We start from the raw sequence: 23660 nt of genomic DNA, 5'->3' as shown, positions 1-23660 counted from the left end.
TAGGGAACCCAGGATTGAGAAGGGAGTGTGTTGACATGTCATGGGATTGTTAACCAATGTCATAGAACAAGGTGTATACTGTTTGATGAGAAACTAGTTTGTTCCGTAAACTTTCACCTAAAGTACAATTGAAGTAAATAAATAAACTGTCCATCATTTTTAAACACTCCAGAACACATTGGCCATATCACAATGTAATCTTCCATTTCTCAGGGAAAATGGTTTTGAAGTACAGGAGTAATCTGAATATGTGAAATCAAAGCTGGACTCCAAATAAGTTATAGTTTTAGTAAAGAAATTGAGAAAAGCCTGTTTAACTTAGCTCCCTCTTCTGGTGACTTTTTTTTTTGTTTTAATTTTTTTCATTCTAAAGTAGTCTTATTTCTTTAAAAAAAGTCATTTTTTTGTTTTTGTTTTTTGTCACAGCCTACACCCTGGTGGTGTAGTGGTTAAGTATTACGGCTGTTAACCAAAAGGTCAGCAATTTGAATCCAGCAGATGCTCCTTGGAAACTCTACAGGGCAGTTAGTTCTACTCTGTCCTAGAGGGTCACTATGAGTCGGAATCGACTCGACGGCAACAGGATAGGTTAGGTCAGGTACACCTAACATTGAACAATGTTGGAAAAAGCATATAAATTTGACTTACTGTAAGCCTTTTCTCCATTCTGATTCTCAAAGTATTTCCAAATTAGAGAAGCCCGTTCTTCTTGTCCCACACTATGAAAACATTACTTTCCTGAAGGCCAACACCTTTTCTACATCTGGCCGCAATGACAGCCATCTTCTAGGCACAAGCCTAAGGAAGCTATCTCCCTCCATTTCTATAAAGTAAAAAATTTCATTAAGCACATCTACGTATTTTGTAGTGGTTAAGTGCTACGGCTGCCAACGAAAAGGTCGGCAGTTTGAATCCGCCAGGCGCTCCTTGGAAACTGTGGAGCAGTTCTACTCTGTCCTATAGGGTCGCTATGAGTCGGAATCGACTCGACGGCACTGGGTTTTTTTGTTTTGTTTTGTTTAAAAAGTGACTATAAACTTCAATAGACCATGAAAGTCTCAAAATCCCAAGTAGGCAAATCACAGTCCTCTTTAGCAGTGCTGAGTATAAAATGTGAAAGACATTTAGCAGCTAAATCTTTTCATTTTCTTTGGTAAAAAGTTCGTAGGCTGTCATGGACTGAATTATGTCCCCCCAAAAAATGTGTGTATCACTTCGGCTCGGCCGTAATTCCCAGTATTGTGGTGTTGTCCTCTATTTTGTGATTGTAATTTTGTATTAAAGAGGATTAGGGTGGGACTGTAACACCCTTACTAAGGTCACATCTCTGATACAGTGTAAAGGGAGTTTCCCTGGAGTGTAGCCTGTGCCACCATTTATCTTACAAGAGATAAAAGGAAAGGGGAGCAAGCAGAAAGTTGGGGGCCTCATGCCACCAAGAAAGAAGCACCAGGAACAGAGAGCGTCCTTTGGACCGGGATTCCTGGTTCAGGGGAGGATAGACGAGAAGGACCTTCCTCCAGAGCCAACAGAGAAAGGAAGCCTTCCCCTGGAGCTGATGCCCTGAATTTGGGCTTCTAGCCCACTAAAAAAACAAAACCAAACCTACTGCTGTGGATTAGATTCACAGCGACCCTACAGGACAGAGTAAAACTGCCCCAGAGAGTTCCCAAGGAGCCCTGGTGGATTTGAACTGCAGACCTCTTGGCTAATAGCCATAGCACTTAACCAGTACACCACCAGGGTGAATGATATGTGAAGACAAATTTCTGTCAAAGCCATCCACTTGCGCTATTTCTGTTTTAGCAGCACCAGATGACTGAGACATAGACATAATGGAAATTTGCCAAAATTTACATCAGCACTGTCTGCAGAATATGCAAATAGATGAGCAAGCCCTAATTTCTATTTGAGCAAGATATCAACAATCTTTTATGTTTTCTGTGGTTTTATTAAATCTTCATACATATCAAGGAGGTGATTGGAAACTCAGAGTTTCAAAGTATCTAAAAGCTAGGGGAAACATTTTTTGTTGTATCACTTGAAGTTGCTATACTGTAGAAAGCAAGGTTGGTAAGATCTGAAAAAATCAGCTCTACATTGTAAGGGTCTGATACATGTTATCAAAATGGCCCCTTTTGTTTGCCCACAGACATTTTAGTTGTAACCTCTGACTCTGGAACTGAAGTCATAAAGGAAACCTTAAGATAATGCAAGTTCATTCCTGTGGTATGCCCAACGTGATTTTCGACTGAACGTTTGTGTCATTTCAGGAAACAGAAAACACTTTTGATTGATTTAGAAGCTCATGCCTGTCTCATGCCGGACTTGTGACATTCAGTATCCGCATATGCTTTTACACCCCCTTCTCCGTCATGCCCAATCCCAAATTCTTTTCTGCATATTGTGCAGTATGTTCTGTTTCATTTACCTCCTTAATCCAGTTAGTCATATGTGTTGTTCCATCTGTCATTAAAATAGGGTAGTCATTTACACTTTTCCAGTGATACTGGTGTTGGCATTGTAATCGTTCTCATTTTCATTATGAATTCTTAGAAAACATGGTCATAATAGTTAAAATGTATATATACGTATATATACACACACACCAGCACTATATTCATACAATCATGACAGTTAATCCAAAGGCAGAGCCAAAGAGGGGCTGTTGACCCTCACGACTAGGACACACTTATATTGCCTATTTAATTCGCATCAATAGGGGTGAAGCAACACTCGACGATTCATTACTGTGAACCGAAAATCAAGGTTGCCATCAGCAGAGTCAGGGGGAAACAGCGGCAGCATCTACAGAAGTCAGAGAATCTATGCCCTACCCAAAAAACACCAAACTACTGTCGTCGAGTTGATTCTGACCCATGGTGAATCCCTGTATTACGGAGTAGGACTGCTCCGTAGGTTTTTCTTGGCCGTAATCTTCCCGGAAGCAGATTGCCAGGCCTTTCTCCCGCGGCGCCACAGTGGTGGGTTTGGATCTCCAACCTTTAGGTTCTCAACTGAGAGCAAAGCGTTTGAGTCACCCAGGGACGTTTTCCTACCCATTTGACGCTAAAATCAGTGTTGCTTAAAGCCCCTATTTGGCAGGGAGTGAAGCTGTCAGGTGGGTTTTTATACTTCCGTCAGTCTTCCGTACTCATCTCTGAAAACCTAAAGCCCGAACTTTTCGTAACAGTAGGAGTTTCCCAAGAGATGGAACTTTCAGTGGTAAAGCCGGGACAGTGTCTGGGGAAACAAATAGACAGTGAGTACAACAGGCTTTTCACCTCTGCCTGTTCCTCTTACTACCTCTCTCACATACTAGCAGATTCCCAAGAATTGGCACCAAGATCACCTTGTTCCTTTAAACCTTCAAGTCCCACATGTCCGGGAACCCTTTGGACTTCCTCAGGATAGAGAATTTATGGGGGAAGATTGTAGTGGGTTGAAAAGTGGGACTTGGGGAAGTGCTTTCTTTCTTGCAATGGGGACAGACAGCTCTAGGAAAAGTTTGAGAAAGGGGTAAACGAGATAAATTGGTAGCTGGAGACCTAGGGGCGGAGTCAAAGGAAGTTTGCTGTTGTTTAGTAGTAAACACTTGAATTGTGTTTAAATACTGAGCGGAAAGATCCGGTAAGGAGGGAGAGAGGGATAGTGAGGGAGAAAAAAATGGACCGGCGGCAGCGCAGGTAAGTATGCAGGTTTCCAGATAGGAAGTTGAGAAAAATTTCCATCTGACGTCAGAGGTGGGGATAATCTGTTCAGAGTCGGGGAAAGAAGGCAAAAGGATCTACAGCGATTTTTCTTCATCTCATTCAGGTATTGAAAGCTGTTGACGCTATTCAAGACGTTCTTGGAGAAGGCTTCATTTTACACATTTAAGATGAAGACAATCTAGAACAGTAAAATGAAGCTGTTTAAAGAAAGTAAAATTTTTAGTGGTAAAATTATATGATGAGGGGCGTCTTCTGTCTGCCTCCTTAGCGCAGTAGGCAGCGCGTCAGTCTCATAATCTGAAGGTCCTGAGTTCGAACCTCAGAGGGGGCAGTAGCGTTTTGCCCACGTTCTTCGAAAGCTGTTGTTGGATGTGCTTCTATTTCTATTGAGCCTGATGTATGTTGTCTAAACTTTCTCCTACGTAACTGCCATTCAATTTCTGGAAGACTCCTGTATTTCCTACTTTAGTTCTCCTCTCCTTGAATAGACACATAGTCTCCATCTCTTTACAATCGACAAGCTCTTTTTTTTTTTTCAATTTTTATTGTTCTTTAAGTGAAAGTTAACAATCAAGTCAGTCTGTCATACAAAAATTTATATACACCTTGCTATATACTCCTAGTTCCTCTCCCCCTAATGAGACAGCACACTCCTTCCCTCCACTCTCTGTTTTCATGTCCATTCCGCCAGCGTCTGACCCCTTCTGCCCTCTCATCTCCCATCGAGACAGGAGCTGCCCACATAGTCTCATGTGTCTACTTGATCCAAGAAGCTCACTCCTCGCCAGTATCATTTTCTATCCCATAGTCCAGTCCAATCCCTGTCTGAAGAGTTGGCTTTGGAAATGGTTCCTGTCTTGGGCTAACAGAAGGTCTGGGAACCATGACCTCTGGGGTTCTTCTAGCCTCAATCAGACCATTAAGTCTGGTCTTTTTATTTTTTTTTTTTTAGGAGAATTTGAGGTCTGCATCCCACTGCTCTCCTGCTCCCTCAGGGGTTCTCACTTGTGTTCCCTGTCAGAGCAGTCCTCGGTTGTAGCCAGGCACCATCTAGTTCTTCTGGTCTCAGGCTGATGTAGTCTCTGGTTTATGTGGCCCTTTCTATCTCGGGCTCATAGTTACCTTGTGTCGTTGGTGTTCTTCATTCGCCTTTGCTCCAAGTGGGCTGAGACCAAATGATGCAACTTAGATGGTGGCTTGCTAGTGCCTAAGACCCCAGACGCCACTCCCCAAAGTGGAATGTAGAATGCTTTCTTAATAGATTTTATTATGCCAGTTGATCTAGATGTCCTCTGAAACTATGGTGGACAGCCATTTTGTCCAAGTTCTTCTGATTTCAATACTGAGGAAGTTTTCTGATTAATGCAAAACACAGTAAGAATATCACTTTCTTCTTGAGACAGTATCCTTGTAATGGTGCAACTTAAGCTGTTGAAAAAATTGATAGACAGATCGATGAAAATCTGATATTCAGTTCTCCCAATCTCAAAAAATAAGACTAATTTGGACTTCGTTAAGCCCTTATAACCTAAACATTTACCAAGTCCCATTTTTATTTTTTCATTCATACATGAAATCTCCTTGCTTTATCGCCTCCCCTTATCATCAGGTCCTAACTAGTTTCCCATCCCATCTCTCACCAATCTTTCATCAGATTACCTCATCCTACTTTATTTTCTTAGTAGCACTTAGTATTGTACAAAGTTGCTTTGCCCCAAGACTGGAACCACTCCCAAAGCCAACTCTTCAGGCAGGGATTGGACTGGACTATAAGATAGGTGATAATACTGGTGAGGAGTGAGCTTTTTGGCTCAAGTAGACACATGAGACTATGTGGGCAACTCCTGTCTGGAGGAGAGATGAGAAGGAAGAGAGAGACAGGAGCTGGTTGAATGGACACAGGAAATACAGGGAGGAGAGAAGGAATGTACTGTCTCATTAGGGAAAGAGCAGCTAGGAGTACATGGCAAGGTGTGTATAACTTTTTGTGTAAGAGACTGGCTTGATTTGTAAACTTTCACTTAAAGCACCATAAACACATAAATAAATAAATTTAAATTAAGAATAAAAGTTGCCTTGCCCTTTTATTTAACACTTTGATTGTCTATTCTTCACCCCCATACTGATTAGATTGTAAGTTCCATACAATTTATCACAGTGTAAGTTTTATCCATCCTTATGTTCCCTGTGCCTAGCACAGCATCTAGCAAACAACTAATATTTGCTGAATATATCTGTGAATTAATTAACATTAAATTTTATTCTTTTTCTCCCATTTTCCCTGTCACTATCCTACTCCAGGCAATCAATTGTAACTGTCCCCTCAGGGATCACATTTACTGAAATTCATCTTGCAGGTTATACCTCTCTGGCCGGCTCTGGGTTGGAAAAAGAAAGGATAATACTTTGCTCCTCCAAAGGGTCTGGGCCTTAAAGAGCCTTTATTTCTTTTTCTCTTTTTTTCATAACATAATTACTTTTTTTAAATATATATTGTACTTTAGATGAGGGTTTACAGAACAAACTAATTTCTCATTAAACAATTAGTACACATATTGTTTTGCGACATTGGTTACCAACCCCACAACATGTCAACACTCTCTCTTCTCGACCTTGGATTCCCTATTACCAGCTTTCATGTCCTCTCCTGCCTTCTAGTCCTTGCCCCTGTGCTGGTGCACCCCTTTAGTCTTGATTTGTTTCATGGGCCTCTCTAATCTTTGGCTGGGGGTGAATCTCAGGAGTGACTTCATTACTGAGCTAGAAGGGTATATGGGGGACGTAGACTTACGGCTTCTCCAGTCTCTGTCAGGGCAGTAAGTCTGGTCTTTTTTTTTTTGTGAGTTAGAATTTTGTCCTACATTTTTCTCCAGCTCTGCCCAGGACCCCCTACCGTGATCCCTGTCAGAGCAGTTGGTGGTGGTAGCCAGGCACCTTCTGGACTAATCTTTCTCTTGTGTCTTTGGTTTTCTTCATTCTCCCTTGCTCCCAACGGGGTGAAACCAGTGGAGTATCTTAAATGGCCGCTCACAAGCTTTTAAGACCCTAGGCGCCAAATAGTCTATTTCAGCATAGCTTTCTCAACAGTTCATTCTTGTGCAGACTTAGGGAATCATTTAATAGCGGACATCTTAAAAATGCTTCTGGACCCTCAGCCTCTGGTTCCAGGAAACTGCATATGCAACAATTAAAGAGATGCAGTTAAAGATTTGGGAGTAGCCAAGAAGCTGGAATACCTGGCTGTTCAGGCAGTTCCTCAGAGAATGGTTGGGTCTTGTTGGAGGCATCACCATTCAAATTCTCTTAATCTCCTTTGCAGAATCAAATTACTTTTTCCATTCACCTAGAGTTTTTCAAGTTTCCAGGACAGACTAACAATAACCATATGTCAGAGACATCCTAAGATAGAGTGCCAAGGAATTAATAAATAATGATTATAGTTCCATTGGTGGTTGGCCAGCATATTCTCTTTGATGTAAAATAAACTCTTCAGGGGAAAGCAAATAACATTAGAAATTTGCTCTGTGCACTTGTAGTCAGAATAATGGAAGTAATAAAATATTAATGATAGTCTGGTGCATTTACCAACAACAAGCTGAGCCAAGCAAACTTATAGCTGTGTTGGCCCATGTGGTCAGCCCTGAGCAGAGATGGAAAGACAGAGTTCAGATCATAAGATACTATTTCCTTAAACAAGATTACAATACCATTGGTCAGAGAAAAGATTTTTAGTTCTATTTTATTATTTCCTTTCTACCTTTCTTGAACTTGGATGTCCAAAAAAGCCTCCTCAGCCACTCATTTACCAAGCAACTCTTTAGTAGATCACTTCTACTTCACTCTTAAGGACTTATACAGATGGTTAAGCTCATTCTTAGCAAGAGGAATGTAGTAACTTCACTCTGGCATTATTTTTTAGTTAAATGAAATTGACAGACAAGTACAGGTTCTGGCGTAAGGCCATGTACTCCCAGGTGCTCCTGAAATGTTAGTTCTCCTCACAAAACTTGGGGCCATCTCACTGAAGAGCTTCCCTGCACTCATCTCACTACCATTCATTCTCGAGTTTGCACCAGATTCAACTACCCTTTTGGGGGCCAAAATATTTGACCTTAAGATTTCTGGTTAGACTCTAAAAAAACAATAGGAAACACTCTCAAACAGGGACTTGAACCCCAAGCCCTCCGGTTAAAGGTCTGATGCTCTACTGACTGAACTAGTGTAAAGAGAGGTGATCCAACAAAATTCCCTCAACTATCTTTCTTTTTAAATTCTTTCTCTGTTCTTTTTTCCGTATTCCAAATTCTACCTGTGCCTCTTTTAATATGGCTCACCACTATTTCTGCCTTTACTTCATGGAAAAAGGAATCCCCCCAGTCAATTAATGCTAAAAGTAGCCTATAACTAGAGATGTAATAACCTGGTTGATTTGTGCTTCCTCTTCAGAGCTTATGCTCCAGTCTTCCCCCAAGACCCTAAGAATGCCTGGCACAAGGTGCACTCAAATTGTTTTTGAGAACTTATTTGAGCAAGGCCCTCTCTTTGGCTCCGGGTTCACAGCTGTGAAAAGGCACTACCTCTGCCCTCTGGAGTTTACACTTTAGAAGGGGGGTGGGGGGAGGACTTGCCCTGGAGTCCAAGTCAAAGCAACCCTGTAAGACACAGGAGAACTGCCTCACAGAGTTTCCAAGGAGGGCCTGGTGAATTCGAATTGCCAAGCTTTTGGCTAGCAGCTGTAGCTCTTAACCACTACGCCACCAGGGTTTCCTTAAAAAAAAAAAGGAGAGACAGATATTAAATGACAAATTACACCATTAGTGTTTAAATACCCATTGCTATAAATGCTCTCAAGAAGTACGGGTTACAAGATGTTTAGAGAAAGAAACAAGTGTAATCTCATAACCTGAATTTCTAAATTAAATGAGATAATGCAAGTAAACTCTTGGAATAATGCCTGGAACATAAAAACAGTTCAATGAAAGTCAGCTGTTACTATTGTCATTATTATTACTGTTATTATTGTAAAATATAGATCAATTAGAACCTTATGTTTAATCGTTTTAGTTGTGCCACCTTGGATAAATTACTTAATCTCTCATCACTTTCCTCCTTTAAATCTAGAAACAGAAATGTTTTCCTCAAAGTTTGGGTTTTACACAATGATTGTCACTTGGCATATGTCTAATTACGTATTTATTCATGACACTATTCAAAGATGGATTTCAGGTAGTCAACATGACTAAACTATAAGATAAAGTGGAAAATGTTAATAAAATGAAAATCGAGATAAAGGGAAAGTAGAGATAGGAAACTAAGATGAAACTGTTGTTACCAAATTGATTCCAACTCATAGCAAACCCACGTGTGCAGAATAGGACTGCTCCATAGTTTTTCAAGGCTGTGACCTTTGGGAAGCAGATCGCCAGGCCTGTCTCCCCAGGGGCTGGCTGGGTGGGCTCCAACCGCCAATCTTTCCGGCTAATAGTCGATCAATTAACCATTTACACCACCCAGTAAAAAAGAATATTACACATTCTGTAAACCCACTTACAACTCCAGGAGAGATGACCTTTTCCAGGATGTTATGGAAGACTTGTTTAAACCAGTGCTAAACAGGAAATGATGTTTAAACTGAGAGCTGAAGTTTTAGCAGTTGTTAAACCAAAAAAAAACAAATCCGTTGCCGTTTAGTCAATTCCGACTCATAGCGACACTATAAGGCTATAGTAGAATTGCCCCATAGGGTTTTCAAGCAGCTACTGGTGGATTCGAACTGCCTACCTTCTGGTTAGCCGCCAAGCCCTTAACTACTGCACACCAACGTTCCAGTAAGAGCAAAGAGCTGAGCTCTTTCAGAGAACTGAAGGAAGGGCTAAACAGCTTGAATGTAGCTAGCTTGGGACAGTGTTGGTGGAGGTGGGAGTGAAGTAGCCAGGAAGATTTTTATTTTTACAACACATAAAATAATCGAAGATGGACTATGAGAGCTAAGGACAATACAAAGAACTAGCAAACAAAGACTGGACTCACTCTTTGAGAGTTGAAGGAGACTGCCATGTTAATATATGCTATGAGAAGATATGAGAAGATAAATTTGTTTGCCTCCTATTTTGTTTCCATCATCTCTGCCGTGGAGGATGATTTGCAACTTGGAATGTACCTGAACCTATGTACCATATTACTATATCCCTGGACCTATGGAGGAGAAGAGGGCAATGAAGTTATAATGTTGGACAGGAGCCAGATTAAACAGGAGGTGCACTGTATGCCCTGTTAGAAAGTTCCAATGTTTTCCCTGAAAGTTTGGGGAGATACTGAACGATTTTAAACAGAAAAATGTCATGACTGAACTTGGGTTTTAGGAAGATCACTCTGACAGACATGTGAATACGTTGATGGGGGATGATGCCACTGGCAAGGAGACCAGGAAGAGGTCTCTTTCAGGAATCCCAATGATAAGGAATGAAGGCCTAGACTGTGAATTAAAGAATGGAGAGACAGGGGAGCATTAGAGGGTCGTTAACAAGTTAGGATCTGAAGGACTTGGATGCTGATTGAATTTGAGGCAAGTTAGAAGGAAGGCTGAGAATGACTCCCAAGCTTCTAGCTGGGGAGATTGAGTAGCAAGTTAGTAGGAACAAGAGCAGTCAAAGGAGTGCAGGGTGAGGATTTCGGTGTCAGATGTGGGAGATCCAAGCAGAGATTTCCTGCAGGCTAGTGGAGCAGAGTGGAACCCTCTGGACTAAAGGTGTAGATTTGGGGATACAAAAAGCCAATGGTTTGAATGAGGTCAGTCAAAAATCCTGCAGGGGAAAAAAGAATCACAGAGAAGGAAGCCCTGGGAAACCCTGATACATAAGCAGAGAGGAGAAGAAGTGTTCTCTAAGGAGAGTGAGATAACCCAGTTAGAGAGATAGGAGGACAATCTGGAGAGAGTAATGCCACAGCAGTTCAGGAAAAGAGTGAATGATTCAAGAAGGGTGTGGTCAACAGTGACAAACAGTATTGAGAGGTCAAGTAAGATGTTCATTTCTCAGGCTCCTTTTCTCCGTAATGGGGATTATACCATCTTCTTCAAAGAATTGTTTTGAGGATTAAAATATGAGATGTTGTTGTCATGTGCTGTCAATTCCAACACATAGTGTCCCTATAGGACAGAGTAGAACTGCCCCATAGGGTTTCCAAGGAGCAGCTAGTGGATTCGAACTGCCGACCTTTTGGAAGCAGCCTGAGCTCTTAACCACTTTGCCACCAGGGCTCCAAAATATGAGATATTGACTATAAAATACCTAGTATGGAGTCCCTGAGTGGTGCAAACGGTGTACTTGTCTGCTAACTGAAAGGCTGGAGGTTGGATTTCACCCATATGTGCCTTGGAAGAAAGGCCTGGAGATTTACTTCTGAAAAATCAACCTTTGAAAACACTATGGAGCACAGTTCTACTCAGACATACATGGGTTTGCCATGAATCAGAATGAGCTCAACAGCAAATGGTTTCTATCTCTCTCTGTCTTTCTTTCTTTCACGGTGAACTGACTTAGCATAGGCCTTCAATAACAAAAAAAACCTGCCAACTAGATATCTTAAAGAAGGAGCCCTGCTGCCGCAGTAGTTAAGCACTTGGCTGCAAACCAAAAAGTTGGAGGTTTGAATCCACCCGTGCTCTGTAGGAGAAAGATGTGACAGCCTGCTTCTGTAAAGATTACAGTCTTGGAAAACCCTATGGGGCAGTTCTGCTCTGTCCTACAGGGTCACTATGAGTTGGAATGGACTCAGTGACAATGGGATGGAAGCTGTGTGGCTTGGGCAAATTACATATCAAATCTAAATATCTGTTAAAGGTATTATAAACCTTTAGGTTGATGACACTTGGGGATGTGCTGTCTTTAAATATCTGAAAGGCTATAACGCAAAGTACATTTATGTTACTTTTATCACATTAATACTTGTACATGTTTTTAAAAGTCATATTATACTACAAGGCTAATAATAAAGAATAGTAGTTCTCTCTCGAACCAAGTATTGTATTATGATTACATTCTCTAATAATTTTTTCCTACATTTGCATGCAGCTTTCTTCATTATCACAGGGTGAGGTTTTGTTGCCAGGGTGGCCAGAGTGAATTTTTGGAAGAATCTCTGGATTGCAAAATACCAGAGGATATTGTCCATATAAATAGCATGTGACTGGTGCCTCTCTGGAGCTGTGCAATAAAATTTTCTCTTCTTGGTGGCACGTGTGTGTAAAAATGGCATGGTGGTGGTGTCTGACCTCTTACTTCACAAGCAAGGAGGAGAATCAAGATCAACACCCAAGGTTGATTCCTATGAGGCAGAGGTCAGACATGCCTCCGCCCTCCAACCTTATTACCTTTTCTGACACCAGCCATCCCTCCCACGGTGCACTCTACTTCTCTACTGGATTTGATAATTCATTACAATGGCCACACAGAACTCACAGACAAAACTCAAGATTATGGGGTTTATTAGGGAAATAACAGGTTACAACTCAGGCTCGGGAACACTCAGGATACAGTTCTTCCATCAGGATAGCCTCTTCTCAAAACATGCCTGTGGGCAGGCCTTTTGGTTAACCCAGCCTCTACCCTGCTTGGGTAAGTGTTACAAAGTTCATTAACAATGCCAATAAGTGCCAGGAGTCACCCAACTGGGCCAGTGAGCCTCAGCCTAACAGGATGGCAAAACGGACCAATCCTCTCTTTAGGGTTCCATACACCTTATTTGCGTGGTACCAACCCCACAAGGGTGACATGCACCTTATTTACATTATTACCAAGCTATTCAAGCCCCTGGGTGGGCCACAAGCACTTCCTTTGCATGCTTTCACCCAGTCATTTGGTGGGGAGTTATGAAGATTATGGCTACAAAGGCCATATTAAGTAATTCACTGTATCACAGGCTGTATTACCGGGAGCTTACTCTTTAGTAGATTACTTAGAAAGCCTTCAAGCAAAATATATTCCTGATGCGTGTTCTTGCATGTTGATAACACTTTGTGCTTTTTATATTTGTAAATCAGTTTACAGGATATGAAATGCTTGCCTCACAATTTCTTCTTCCTTTGACTATCTTAAGTAAACTACCTCAATATATTCTGGCACAAAGAACTGCTATTGGAAAGGTTAATTATAACCTAATTTGCATCCCTTAAAGTCACATGTTCTACTTTACCAAAACGGATATTTGAATGGTTAACAAACACATGAGGAAATGCTCATGATCATTAGCTAATAAAAACCTTAAAAACCCATTGCCATCGAGTCAATTACGACTCAGAAAGACCCTATAGAACAGAGTAGAATTGCCCCATAGAGTTTCCAAGGAGCTCCTGGTGGATTTGAACTGCTGACCTTTTGATTAGCAGCTGTAGCACTTAACGACTATACCACCAAGATTTCCCCAAAAACTACAATGAGATACCATCACACTCCAATATTACTGGCACTAATTAAAAAAACAAAAAATAACAAATGTTAGAGAGGTTGTGGGGAGATTGGGACTCTTATCTACTACTGGTAGGAACATAAAATGGCACAACCACTACGGAAAATGGTATGGTGCATCCTATTCTAAAAAGCTAGAATTAAAAATACCATATGACCATAGCATACACAATCCACAGACCAGAAGAACTAGATGATGCCCGGCTACCACTACTGACCACTTTGACTGGGATCACAACAAAGGGTCCTAGACAGAGAGGGAGAAAAATTGTAAAACAAAAAATCAAATTCACAAAGAAGATTAGATTTACTGGTCTGACAAAGACTGGAGGAACCCCCAAGATGATGGCCCTAAGACACCCTTCTGAACTGGAACTTAAACCATTCCCAGACACCACCTTTCAGCCAAACCACAGACAGGCCCATAGAATAAACACTAACACCCAAGTGCTCCTCAGAACAATCAATTATACAAGATCAAAAATGCAATATTTGCCCAAAAGTAAAAATGAGAAGGCAGGAAGGGGTAGAAAATCAGGAAGAAAGAAAGTGGGGAAGCTAGGATGGAAATGGGAGAGTGCTGATCCCTTGTGGGGAATGAAACCAGCATTATGGAACACTTTATGTACAAATAGGAAACTAATTTGCTATTTAAACTTTTGCCTAATGCACATTAAAAAAAAAAAATGTTTTTAAAGTCACATGTTCTCTTTGCCTAAATGCCCAAATTATTCTTTTATTTTTTCTTTAAAAATCCAGTTACTAGAATATGTCATTGGAGTTGTCTTTTCAGGCTGATATTCTCAGGAAAACAAGGTAGTCTTTCAATATGTAGATTCAATTCTTTTTTTTTTTTCTAATTAGGAAAATTTTCTTGAATTATAGTTGCTAGTACTTGTTTTGTTCCCTTACTAAGAATCTCTTTCTGACAGTCTAGCTGACTTCTACAATTTCTCCTGAATTTCCTAACTTGCTTTCTTGGTGTCTTTTCTTTCTCCTATGCAATAAATTTCCTCTCTGATCATTACCATGACCTGAAAGACTCTACATGATCTATACATACACTTATACTCTCAACTCCTACCAAGTTCCCTCTTGCTAACTGACCTTCAGCCACACTAGTCTTCTTGCTATTCCTGGAACATGCCAAGCACACTCCTGTCAAGGCTTTGTCGCTAGTGCTCCCTTGACCTGGAACTCATCCTGAAAGCCTCATGGCTCACTCATGCACTTCCTTCAGATCTCTGCTCAAATATCCCCTCAGCAGAAATGCCTTCCCTGGCTGCCCTTTATAATAAAGCAAACTCCCTCCCCTCTATTCTTTATTCCCTTTACTCTGGTTTCTTTTTCTTCCTAGTTTGTATCATTACTTGACATCTTATATACTTGGTTAAAGATTTATTGTCATCGTTGCCCACTAAAATGTAAAGTCCGTTGGAGCAGGAGCCTTTTCTGTTGTGTACAGTGGTGAAGCCCCCAGCTCCTATGTATCAGTCAGGCACTAGTTAAGAAATAACATTAGGTATTTCAACACGAAACACTGCAGAAACCCAGAGATAAGAACTGTGGGAAGCAGCCATCACCTTCTAGGGCTGAGGGAACAAAAGGGAAAAGATTGGGAGCTCTGAGGAAGAGCCCTATCGAGATCTAAGAAGAGGGCACCGCCCTTCTGTGTTGCTATTATCTAAGGGGCCCAGTTCCCAGATTGCTTGGGTTCATACATCTCCGAGGTGAAAGCATGCTCTGCTGCTGGTGGTGGTAGAATCTCTGTAAGGGCACAATGAAATTGTTCAGAGATTGCATAAAGAGAATGGAGGTTGGAGCCAACTGCCATAGTTGGCGTGATCCTGACAGGAAGACAAAAAGTTAGAAAAACAGCCCCTTCTGTGTTCCTGCCTTCCAGTCTCCTTCTGGCTCCTGTTATTAACAGAACCTAAGAGGAAGCCAGCTGGCAAAGGAGTGTGGGAAATACAGTTTGTAGACTTCCAGCCCCAATCTCACAGACCAGAGTTGATTTGAAGCTGAGAAAGAATAGACTAATAGGGACACAGCTTTGAGCAGTGGCTGGCACACAGTAGGTGTTCAATAAATATCTGTTGAAAACTTGTCACTCAGTAAACTGAGATGTTAAGAGCAGAGTATTAAATAGCAATCTTGTTCTTTATTACTTGAATCAGGTGCCTGTCTTACCTCTCTAAATATTAGTTTGTCTTCTCCTTTTTCTTTTACCCCCTCCTGCACTACTGCATCTTAGTTGATTTTAAGGTGTAGTCAACAGCATTGGAAACAGGAGACCAGGTCCAACCCAATGAGACTTAAGGTTGTATTTTTTTTTTTCCTTTTTCATGTGAAACTTCATTGGTGACTTAGTGATAAGCAGTTTCAGAAGAATGGTAAGAGAACCAATCAGTACTTAATAAAATTTTTTATTTCACACCATACTGAACCGTCCACATTCCTAGTACAACCATCCAATCCCTCCTGCCCCAAGTTGGCCCCTTAGAACCAGTAAGTTTCTTGACCCTGGTGTTTTTGTAGCAAAGACAACTGCAAGGGACATCTGCTTATCTGAAAGGCATTTAAAACATCACCTAGCTCCATTTTCAATTAGTATTTAAAAAAAGAAAAAGGAAGAAATTTTGAAGTGTTTAATTTTTAGTGAAAATCACTATTTCATAAGGAACGTTATATGCTTTTAAACAGCAAATTACCCGTTCAGTCTCATCGAAGCACTTTCTTCGACTTTTTTAGAAAGACGATACTGTATACTTTGTGGCAAAAAAAAGAGAAACAATAAGGATTTGTCAGTCTGCTTTTGGGTTAAGAAATTAAAAAACAAAAAACCCCGCTGCCCCCTCTGAGGTTCGAACTCAGGACCTTCAGATTATGAGACTGACGCGCTGCCTACTGCGCTAAGGAGGCAACTGTCCCTCCCACTTGCTCGAAATATCTACCATGCTAACTGTAAGAAACTTTCAAATTCTTTGAGTCGCAACCTTTTTAAAGTAAAATGGTACTGTGATTTAATTCACACTTAAAACACAGATGACGAAGCCACGCAGAACAAGGACCGATTCCATTTCCACTTCAGACTTTTCTGCGGAGACTTTAGGGCCCGCGAGGGCAACTAAGTCCAGTCTTTGCTGAAATTCTGTACGAGTCCTTGGATTCTCGCCTCACTGCCTGGCCAGGGTCATCAGCGTTTCCCTTTATGATCGAAGCCTGCGTAGATGCGCCACCTTCTGAAAAGGAAGCAAGATTTAAATAGCACGGGCTGCACTCTTTTGCCTCCCTCGTGAGGTCCCGTGGAGGCGCTCGGTTCCCTGAGGTGAATGAAAGAGGGCGAGGGGGAGAGTGCAGGGCGAATTCTCTCCTCGCTTCTCCTCAGCAGCTCCCGGCCTCAAACCAAACGCCGAGGCTTGCTCTTTCTGTACTCCCGGGAGTCCGAACGGATCTGAAGCCCCCCGAGTTCTCGGGAATTCTCGGTCCGCGTGACTCCTTCCTCCTGTGCTGGCGACAAACTAGGCAAGCGTCTCTTCTCGGGCCACCCGCAGCGTCCTGTCCAGGGTCATCCTGATAGCTGCAAGGAAGCGAACTGTCGGGCTCGGGCTGAGCAGGGGGCTTCCCAGGCTATGGCGGGGAGTTCTGAGGAAAGAAACCTCCGGGAGAGCGCTGAGCTCGGCAGGAAGGGGAGATGAAAAAGAACCAGAAAGGGGCACTATTTGCTTTCGGGAAAGTGCAGAGAAATGTGCTCCCTGTGGGTGGTAGCGTGGCCGAGCGGTCTAAGGCGCTGGATTAAGGCTCCAGTCTCTTCGGAGGCGTGGGTTCGAATCCCACCGCTGCCAAGGCTTTTCCGCCTGACTCAGGCCTAACAGACTTCCTTTCTGCATTCTTGGTTTTATCCAGTTCTCATAGACTCTAAGGCCAGGCGGGTTCTTAACGTCTCCCAACTTCTGTTTTCACGGGGCCAGTGATAACGCCCAGACGCACCGCCCTCGGAACAGTGCCCAACACATTAAGGCCTCCTATGAATTATTTCAACAATAGTTAATACTTATTGAGCACCTACTGTATATGATAGCCCTTCTCTATAGAAAAGGACATGCTTGATAAAGTAGAGGGCTGGTATGATTGGCACAATAGCTGCAACAATGGACTGAAACATACCAAAAATTGTGAGGATGGCTCAAGGTGGGGCGATGTTTCCTTCTGTTATGTATAAGGCCTCCATGAGTCGGAGCCGACCGGAGGGCAACTAACAACATGCATGATATTTACTCCCTGATCACCATTGTATTTTCGACACCGAAAAGTATATAACACATTTAAAAAAAAAAAAAAACCCAGCCCAGCGCTGTAGGGTCAATTCCAACTCACGGCGAACCTATAGGACAGAGTAGAACTACCCCATTGAGTTTCTAAGGGGCGCCTGGCAGACTCAAACTGCCTAACCCTTTGGTTAGCAGCCGTAGCACTTAACCACTACGCCACCAGGGTTTCCATATAATACATAAAACCAAAAAAAAAAACCCCAAAAAACCAAGCCTTAATTCACTTGTTTATTGTAAAAACATTTATTCAGTGCCTACTACTTGCAGGTACTTACCAGGTGAGATAGATTGAATTGTGTCCCCGCAAAATATGTGTCAGCTTGCTAGGCCATGATTCCCAGCATTGTGTGGTTGTCCACCACTTTGTGATTATCCTTTGTGTTGTAAATCCTAACCTCTATGACGTTAATAAGGCAGGATTAGAAACAGGTTAATGAGGCAGGACTAAATCTACAGGATTAGTTGTATCTTGAGTCAATCTCCTTTGAGGTATAAAAGAGAGAATCCGAAAGGAAAGAAGAGGGACTTCATATCACCAAGAAAGAGGTGCCAGGAGCAAGAGCGCATTCCTTTGGATCCGGGGTCCCAGGCTGAGAAGATCCTAGACCAGGGGATGATTCATGACAAGGACCTTCCTCCAGAGCCAACAAAGAGAGGAAGCATTCCCCTGCAGCTGGTGCCCTGAATTTGAACTTCTAGCCTCCTAGACTGTACGAAAATGAATTCCCGTTTGTTAAAGCCACCCACTTGTGGTATTTCTGTTATAGCACCACTAGTTAACTAAAATACCAGGGTCTGTAGATACAGCAGTACTTTCTTAATACATTATTCAATAAATGATTCATGAATGAATGGCTGTGAGCCTCCCGAAAACCCACTGGAGACAGGTCCTGCCTATGTCACCGAAGGAGTGAATTCTATCCAGAACCAGTCTTTGTTCTTCTCAGTATCCTTGCAGATTCCTCATTTCACATTTGAACTCTAATTGTGATGAGCTGAGCTGTGGTGACTCTAAATTAGGAGCAGGGACTTGGTTGGCTGCAGCAGAGGCGTTGTCAACTGAAAGTAGTGCCTCTGGAAAGCACTGACATTGCTCGCTTGTCCAAACATCTGACACCCATCTTTTAGATAATTTTACCATAATATTAGATCAAAAATACAAGTTAGGCTTATTAATGTTTTACTTAACACATTATGACACTACATAAAAATTACAACTGCACCTTCCTTGCTTTCACTGATGAAAATTGATCTACCACGTGCTCAAAGTCTTTTTTTTTTTTTTTTTTTAGTTTCTTATCTTTCTACACTCAGTAGAGCAAGATCACACAGTCAGCCTTTACCCATGGGGGTTCTCAAATACGAAAGTGTTAGTTTTAGCTTGCTGAGTGATCTCTCACAGCTGCGATGGGAACTGCGATAGTTAATAGAAATTACTGGGGTGACTTCCCTCCTCCCCTTCAAGTGGCGTCCAGAGCATGTGCCATACCTGCCATAGTTTAGGTAAGCCTCTGCACGCAGATTCCACCCGTGGGGCACCCTTGCTGCTATGCCCTCCTCTCTGCGTTTTCCAGGGCGCACGCTCTCTCTCTGCTCAAAGCAGTCCCTCTGCTCTCGTCGTTTCTCTTTATCTTCTAGACCCCAGCTTGGAAGTTGCTTCCTCCTGGAAGCTTCCCTTGATTTCCCCCATCCACCTTCAGAGTTACAACTAGCCACTGAGGATAAGAAGGGGAACAGGACAGAGGATCCCTGCCCTCATGCCTACTGTGGAGGAAAAGCATTAAACACATAATGCCCCCAATATGGTACAACTTCTACTGCAAAGAAGGAGATTGACCTATGAATGATGTTTTAGGTATATTGTAATGAGAACACAGAATGTTACCAAGTAGTACGCAGTACAATGTATAGAAACACACACATGAAATTGTTTCCAATGATTAACGGTGGGGGAGATCGGAGAGGAAATAGGAAGATTATAAATTTTACTTTAGGCACCAAAAAAAAAAAAAAAAAAATATGTATGGTCATAATGAGTGATTTCGTAAATAGAATAACTGAATTTAAAAAATACCCCAATGCTGATAAACTTCACAAAGGAAAATGCAATATACTGAGGAACATAGAGTAGGCCTCAGCTCAGCCATTCCTCCCTCAGGCATGCTTTTCTCATCTCCCCCTGTCCCTTAATTGGGCACTCTGGTTGGTATGCATTGGGTATGCTCTGTTATCACTCAATCCATCACTTATCTTAGGGCATTATTATTCCCACCATATGGACATTTCTGTGTAATAGTCTGCTTTTCCCCAGAAACCATAAGCTTTGTCAGATATAGAACCTTACTTCTCTTGCTTCCCTAAAAAATTCCCTACCTCATGAAAACTAAATAAATATTTGTGGTAGGCTTCAATGAATAAATACATGAAAGAATAACTTTCTAATTTGTGAAATGGGTAAGGTATACAGAGAGAAAGAGCCGAGAGGACCCTGGGATCTTCAGTTTTAGGTAGAGCCATGCATTTGACATTTCCTTTCCACAGGGCGCTCCAGCCAAGCTTGGTTCTGGACTGCTAATTATGCCACACTGATTTGCTCTTTCTGCACTTATTTCTGCTATGAAGTGACAGCAAACATTTTTGCTCAGATTATCAGGGAACGAATTGATTGTGTATTGTGTGGTCCTGGCATCTTTTCCCAGAGTTATTCTCCTCAGTAGCCTTCAGGTGCTTGCATTTGCTTTGCAATTTTTGTGAACCAAAAAAAGAACCAGCCATGAACAATTGTAAGAAAAAGGTGCAATCCTTTTAGACTCCAGACTCAAGAATACATAAACTCGTGTATAAATTGTTGAATGGGAAATTAACATGCTCTGTATACTTTCACCTAAACCACAATAAAATGTTTTTTTAAAAAAAAAGAAGAAGAAGAAATAAACAGACCTCCATGGCCATCTGCCCTATTTCCTAAGTCTTTATCTACTGTCTATTCCTTGGGGATAAATGTGCCAAAGCTGAAAAAAAAAAAAAAAAAAGATCACCTAAATCCTTCCCCTTGCCAGTCCTCAGTAGACAGTTTAGTATCTGCATGTGAGGAGCGGGCTTTTGAGCTTCTAGTATCATTTTAGGACTAGGGGACATTTGTTTTTCTTTAAGTAATAAGATATGGCTAGTGGAATGAAAAGAATGCTGCCTGTGCTAAGAACTAGATCCATTATTCAGCTGGATCTGGGATAGGTTATACAATCTTTTAACAAGACCAGGAGACTGGTGAAGACAGACTGGACAGGTTATGTGTGGGGGGAGGTGGCGGAGGTAGACATTTAAGAGCACTGCATAGTCACCTAGCCAGAAGTCTTAAAATTCCTTGGCTTCCACTCCACTCCAGAAAAGATATATTCAATTCAACTCACTTTTATTTAGTACCTGTTTTGTGACAGGCACTTTGCTTAATTGGAGATAGAATAAGGGATTAATGCCAGAAAACGATTTAGAGATTCCTTTTTTTTTTTTAGCGCTTCAGCCTAGGGAGACTACCAGAGACACATTAAATACAGATGGCCAATAATTAGTATTTAGATTGACTAAAATTGTAATTTATACCTGAGTGTATCTTCCAGCCACGCTATACATATGGTCTCTGTGTTATATACTGTTCTTACATTTACCAGATAATCATGTTATTTTAATAAAGTTAAGATTTGGGGGGGAAAAAATGTCCAGCACTATGCCGTCCTCTCTTGGTCGTCCACACTCCAGAACACCTCTTCCTGGAGCCATCTGAACACTGAGATGCCCATCTGGAAGCTGGGACCTAGAAAGAAAAAAAAAAAAGGAATAATATACCCTCTTTCTATTTGCCAGATTAGGCCCTATGGATTGAAGGCACAAAAACAAACAAACAAATAAAGAAAATTCTAACGCCGTGCTGTCCCACTAAGCTTTCCTTCATCCTTGTATCTATGCATTCATGCAACTAGCATTGTTCAGTTCTTACTTCGTCCAGACGTAGGGATGTCAAAGAGGAATGAGCCCTGGTCCCTGCGCTTCAGACAGTTTGGAGGGCAAGGGTAGATTTTAAAAATTCAAGCCCACAGTCACAGCAGACCTGAAGAGCGAAGATACTCAGGGATTGATCTAGAGTGGTCTTCACGTACCACAGAACGAATAAGTGAAGCTGTAGAAAGGAGATATTGTAATTTTCTTTTCTCCCTTACAAACGATGAGACTAAAATCCACTTTGTCCTTGTATAGGTTGGAAATAAAAGCAATCAAAATCGCCACAGGGAGCAATATTCGTGGATCAGGACCCTGCTCTGCCCCAACGATCGAGGAGGGAATAAAATCAGAGACAAAAAAAAAAGGGGGAGGGGGCGTGGAAACCGTGAACGCCACCCCTACACCGCCGGGGTTGTGTTTGGCTTTTCCAGAGCCGGGTGGATGAGGAGTGCAGAGATACTGCCATCTGTGAGAAAGTATTATCATCATCATTTAGCGAAAAAAATTGTCCTTGTAAAAATTTTTGAGTCAGTTAGAACAAAGAGGGAGAGCTGTTGTTTGGGGTGGCGTTTCTTTTTCGAATTGTACTCTATACGTCTCTTTCTTATTAAAGAGGAAGAAAAAAAAAAGGAACACGAGGAAACCAAACCTCAGATGCACAGTGTGTCCAGTGCGTGTTAACGTGGGTTCCATGGTGTAATGGTTAGCACTCTGGACTCTGAATCCAGCGATCCGAGTTCAAATCTCGGTGGAACCTTCCTGTAATTTTCCGACACCTATCTATTTCAACCACGCTTCTTTTAGTTTCAGCTCATGCTCGAGGTGATGAACTCCGGCAGTGTGGAAGGACACTGCCGACGGACCATGAGCTGAGGACTAGCCTGTTATCACGGTGTCTGTGTGCAGCTTCTTTCTGTCCCCACCAGACTGCTTTTCCCCAGGATGCCCCCGAATTTGTGTGCGTTCAGGATAATGAACTGACCAGGACACAGAACAAAACGTGACCCATGATTAAGTAGCAACGAAAACGGGAGACAAAGGAAACAGACCTTACTGAGGGTCCGTCATTTTAGTTAGGATGGGGGGGGAGGGGGAAGGTGGAGGGAAAAATGAAAATTTAGAAAATGGTTAAAACTAAGAAAACGGAGTGCTATGTCAGGAGTGGGATTCGAACCCACGCCTCCATTCGGAGACCAGAATCCCCACTCAGAGGAAGTGAAACTTGAGTCTGGCGCCTTAGACCACTCGGCCATCCTGACACCTGAGACGAACTATTCTAAATGATCGTAATACTCAATTCTAGTGAATGTGGGCCAACTACTAGTCGTTCTTTGATTTAGGGTTCCTCCAAGAAATGGGGATGTAAATCTGTGTAAATGAAAAACAGAACCTTCCTTCTCAGTGATATCAGAAACTTTGATTCTCCGCCGGAGGTTTTCCTCCCGGTCCCAGCTACAATTCAGTGTTTATCGCCCCGCCCTTTCCTTCTCAGGCCGCAACAGCGCGAGGATCCTATCAACCCCGCACCAACTCCGGATTGGACAAGAGAGAGCTTCCGTTACCCGTGTGACGAGGAGGGACACCAGAAGCTGCCTGGCAAACCAATTGAATCGGCGGGAGCCCAACCGGGTGGAAGTGAGTGAACTAGTATAGACCTGGGGAGAAAGCAGGCGAGCTAATGTAGACCAGCAAGTGGTAAAGTGAGTGTGGGGTTTCGGAGCCTTGGACATTGAGACTGGCTGTTGAGGTGAGTTGCAGAAGTTAGCATAGTCAGAAGTTGAAAGAGGAGAAACGCGGGGTAAAAACCCAGAGAGGCCTGATGGAACGTAGGCACAGAGCCGAGAATTCCTAGATACCTTCCGCTGCCAGACCTCCAGAACTCAAGAATCAGACTTATAGCCCCCTTCGCCCTCTTCTGGCAAGAGGTCCAGATATGTCAGAGGAAACTGGCCCCAGAGATAAAGAACGACAGACACTGACATTTGAAGGTACCCCCAACGAAGTGCCCAGGCCGCCATGAGACTCCCTAAGTAAGGCTTTCCAGTCTACAAGCTTGCGCTGCCTTCAGGGCTTCTACAATCAGCTTTTTAGTTCCTTATTTTAAATGTTAATTATAACCAAAGATCAGATGTTTGTGAAAATACCTCTACAATAAA

The 23660-nt window shown here is 42.2% G+C and overlaps 5 non-coding genes across 5 annotated transcripts; 3 read left to right on the top strand and 2 right to left on the bottom strand.

The window, feature by feature from the left end:
* Positions 1 to 3971: 3971 nt before the first annotated feature.
* On the top strand, positions 3972 to 4044 carry TRNAM-CAU (transfer RNA methionine (anticodon CAU)). The gene has a single exon. It is a non-coding gene; the product is annotated as a tRNA-Met (tRNA).
* Positions 4045 to 16026: 11982 nt separating this feature from the next.
* TRNAM-CAU (transfer RNA methionine (anticodon CAU)) lies at positions 16027 to 16099 on the bottom strand. Its single transcript has one exon. It is a non-coding gene; the product is annotated as a tRNA-Met (tRNA).
* Positions 16100 to 16940: 841 nt separating this feature from the next.
* On the top strand, positions 16941 to 17022 carry TRNAL-AAG (transfer RNA leucine (anticodon AAG)). Its single transcript has one exon. It is a non-coding gene; the product is annotated as a tRNA-Leu (tRNA).
* Positions 17023 to 22189: 5167 nt separating this feature from the next.
* TRNAQ-CUG (transfer RNA glutamine (anticodon CUG)) lies at positions 22190 to 22261 on the top strand. The gene has a single exon. It is a non-coding gene; the product is annotated as a tRNA-Gln (tRNA).
* A 396-nt stretch (positions 22262 to 22657) lies between these two features.
* On the bottom strand, positions 22658 to 22763 carry TRNAL-CAA (transfer RNA leucine (anticodon CAA)). Its single transcript has 2 exons — positions 22726 to 22763; positions 22658 to 22703 (listed from the first exon to the last, which is right to left on the bottom strand). It is a non-coding gene; the product is annotated as a tRNA-Leu (tRNA).
* Positions 22764 to 23660: the final 897 nt, after the last annotated feature.

The sequence above is a fragment of the Loxodonta africana genome, chromosome 1, assembly GCF_030014295.1.
Source record: "Loxodonta africana isolate mLoxAfr1 chromosome 1, mLoxAfr1.hap2, whole genome shotgun sequence".
Lineage (NCBI taxonomy): Eukaryota > Metazoa > Chordata > Mammalia > Proboscidea > Elephantidae > Loxodonta > Loxodonta africana.
This window is presented reverse-complemented; position numbering and strand designations above follow the sequence as displayed.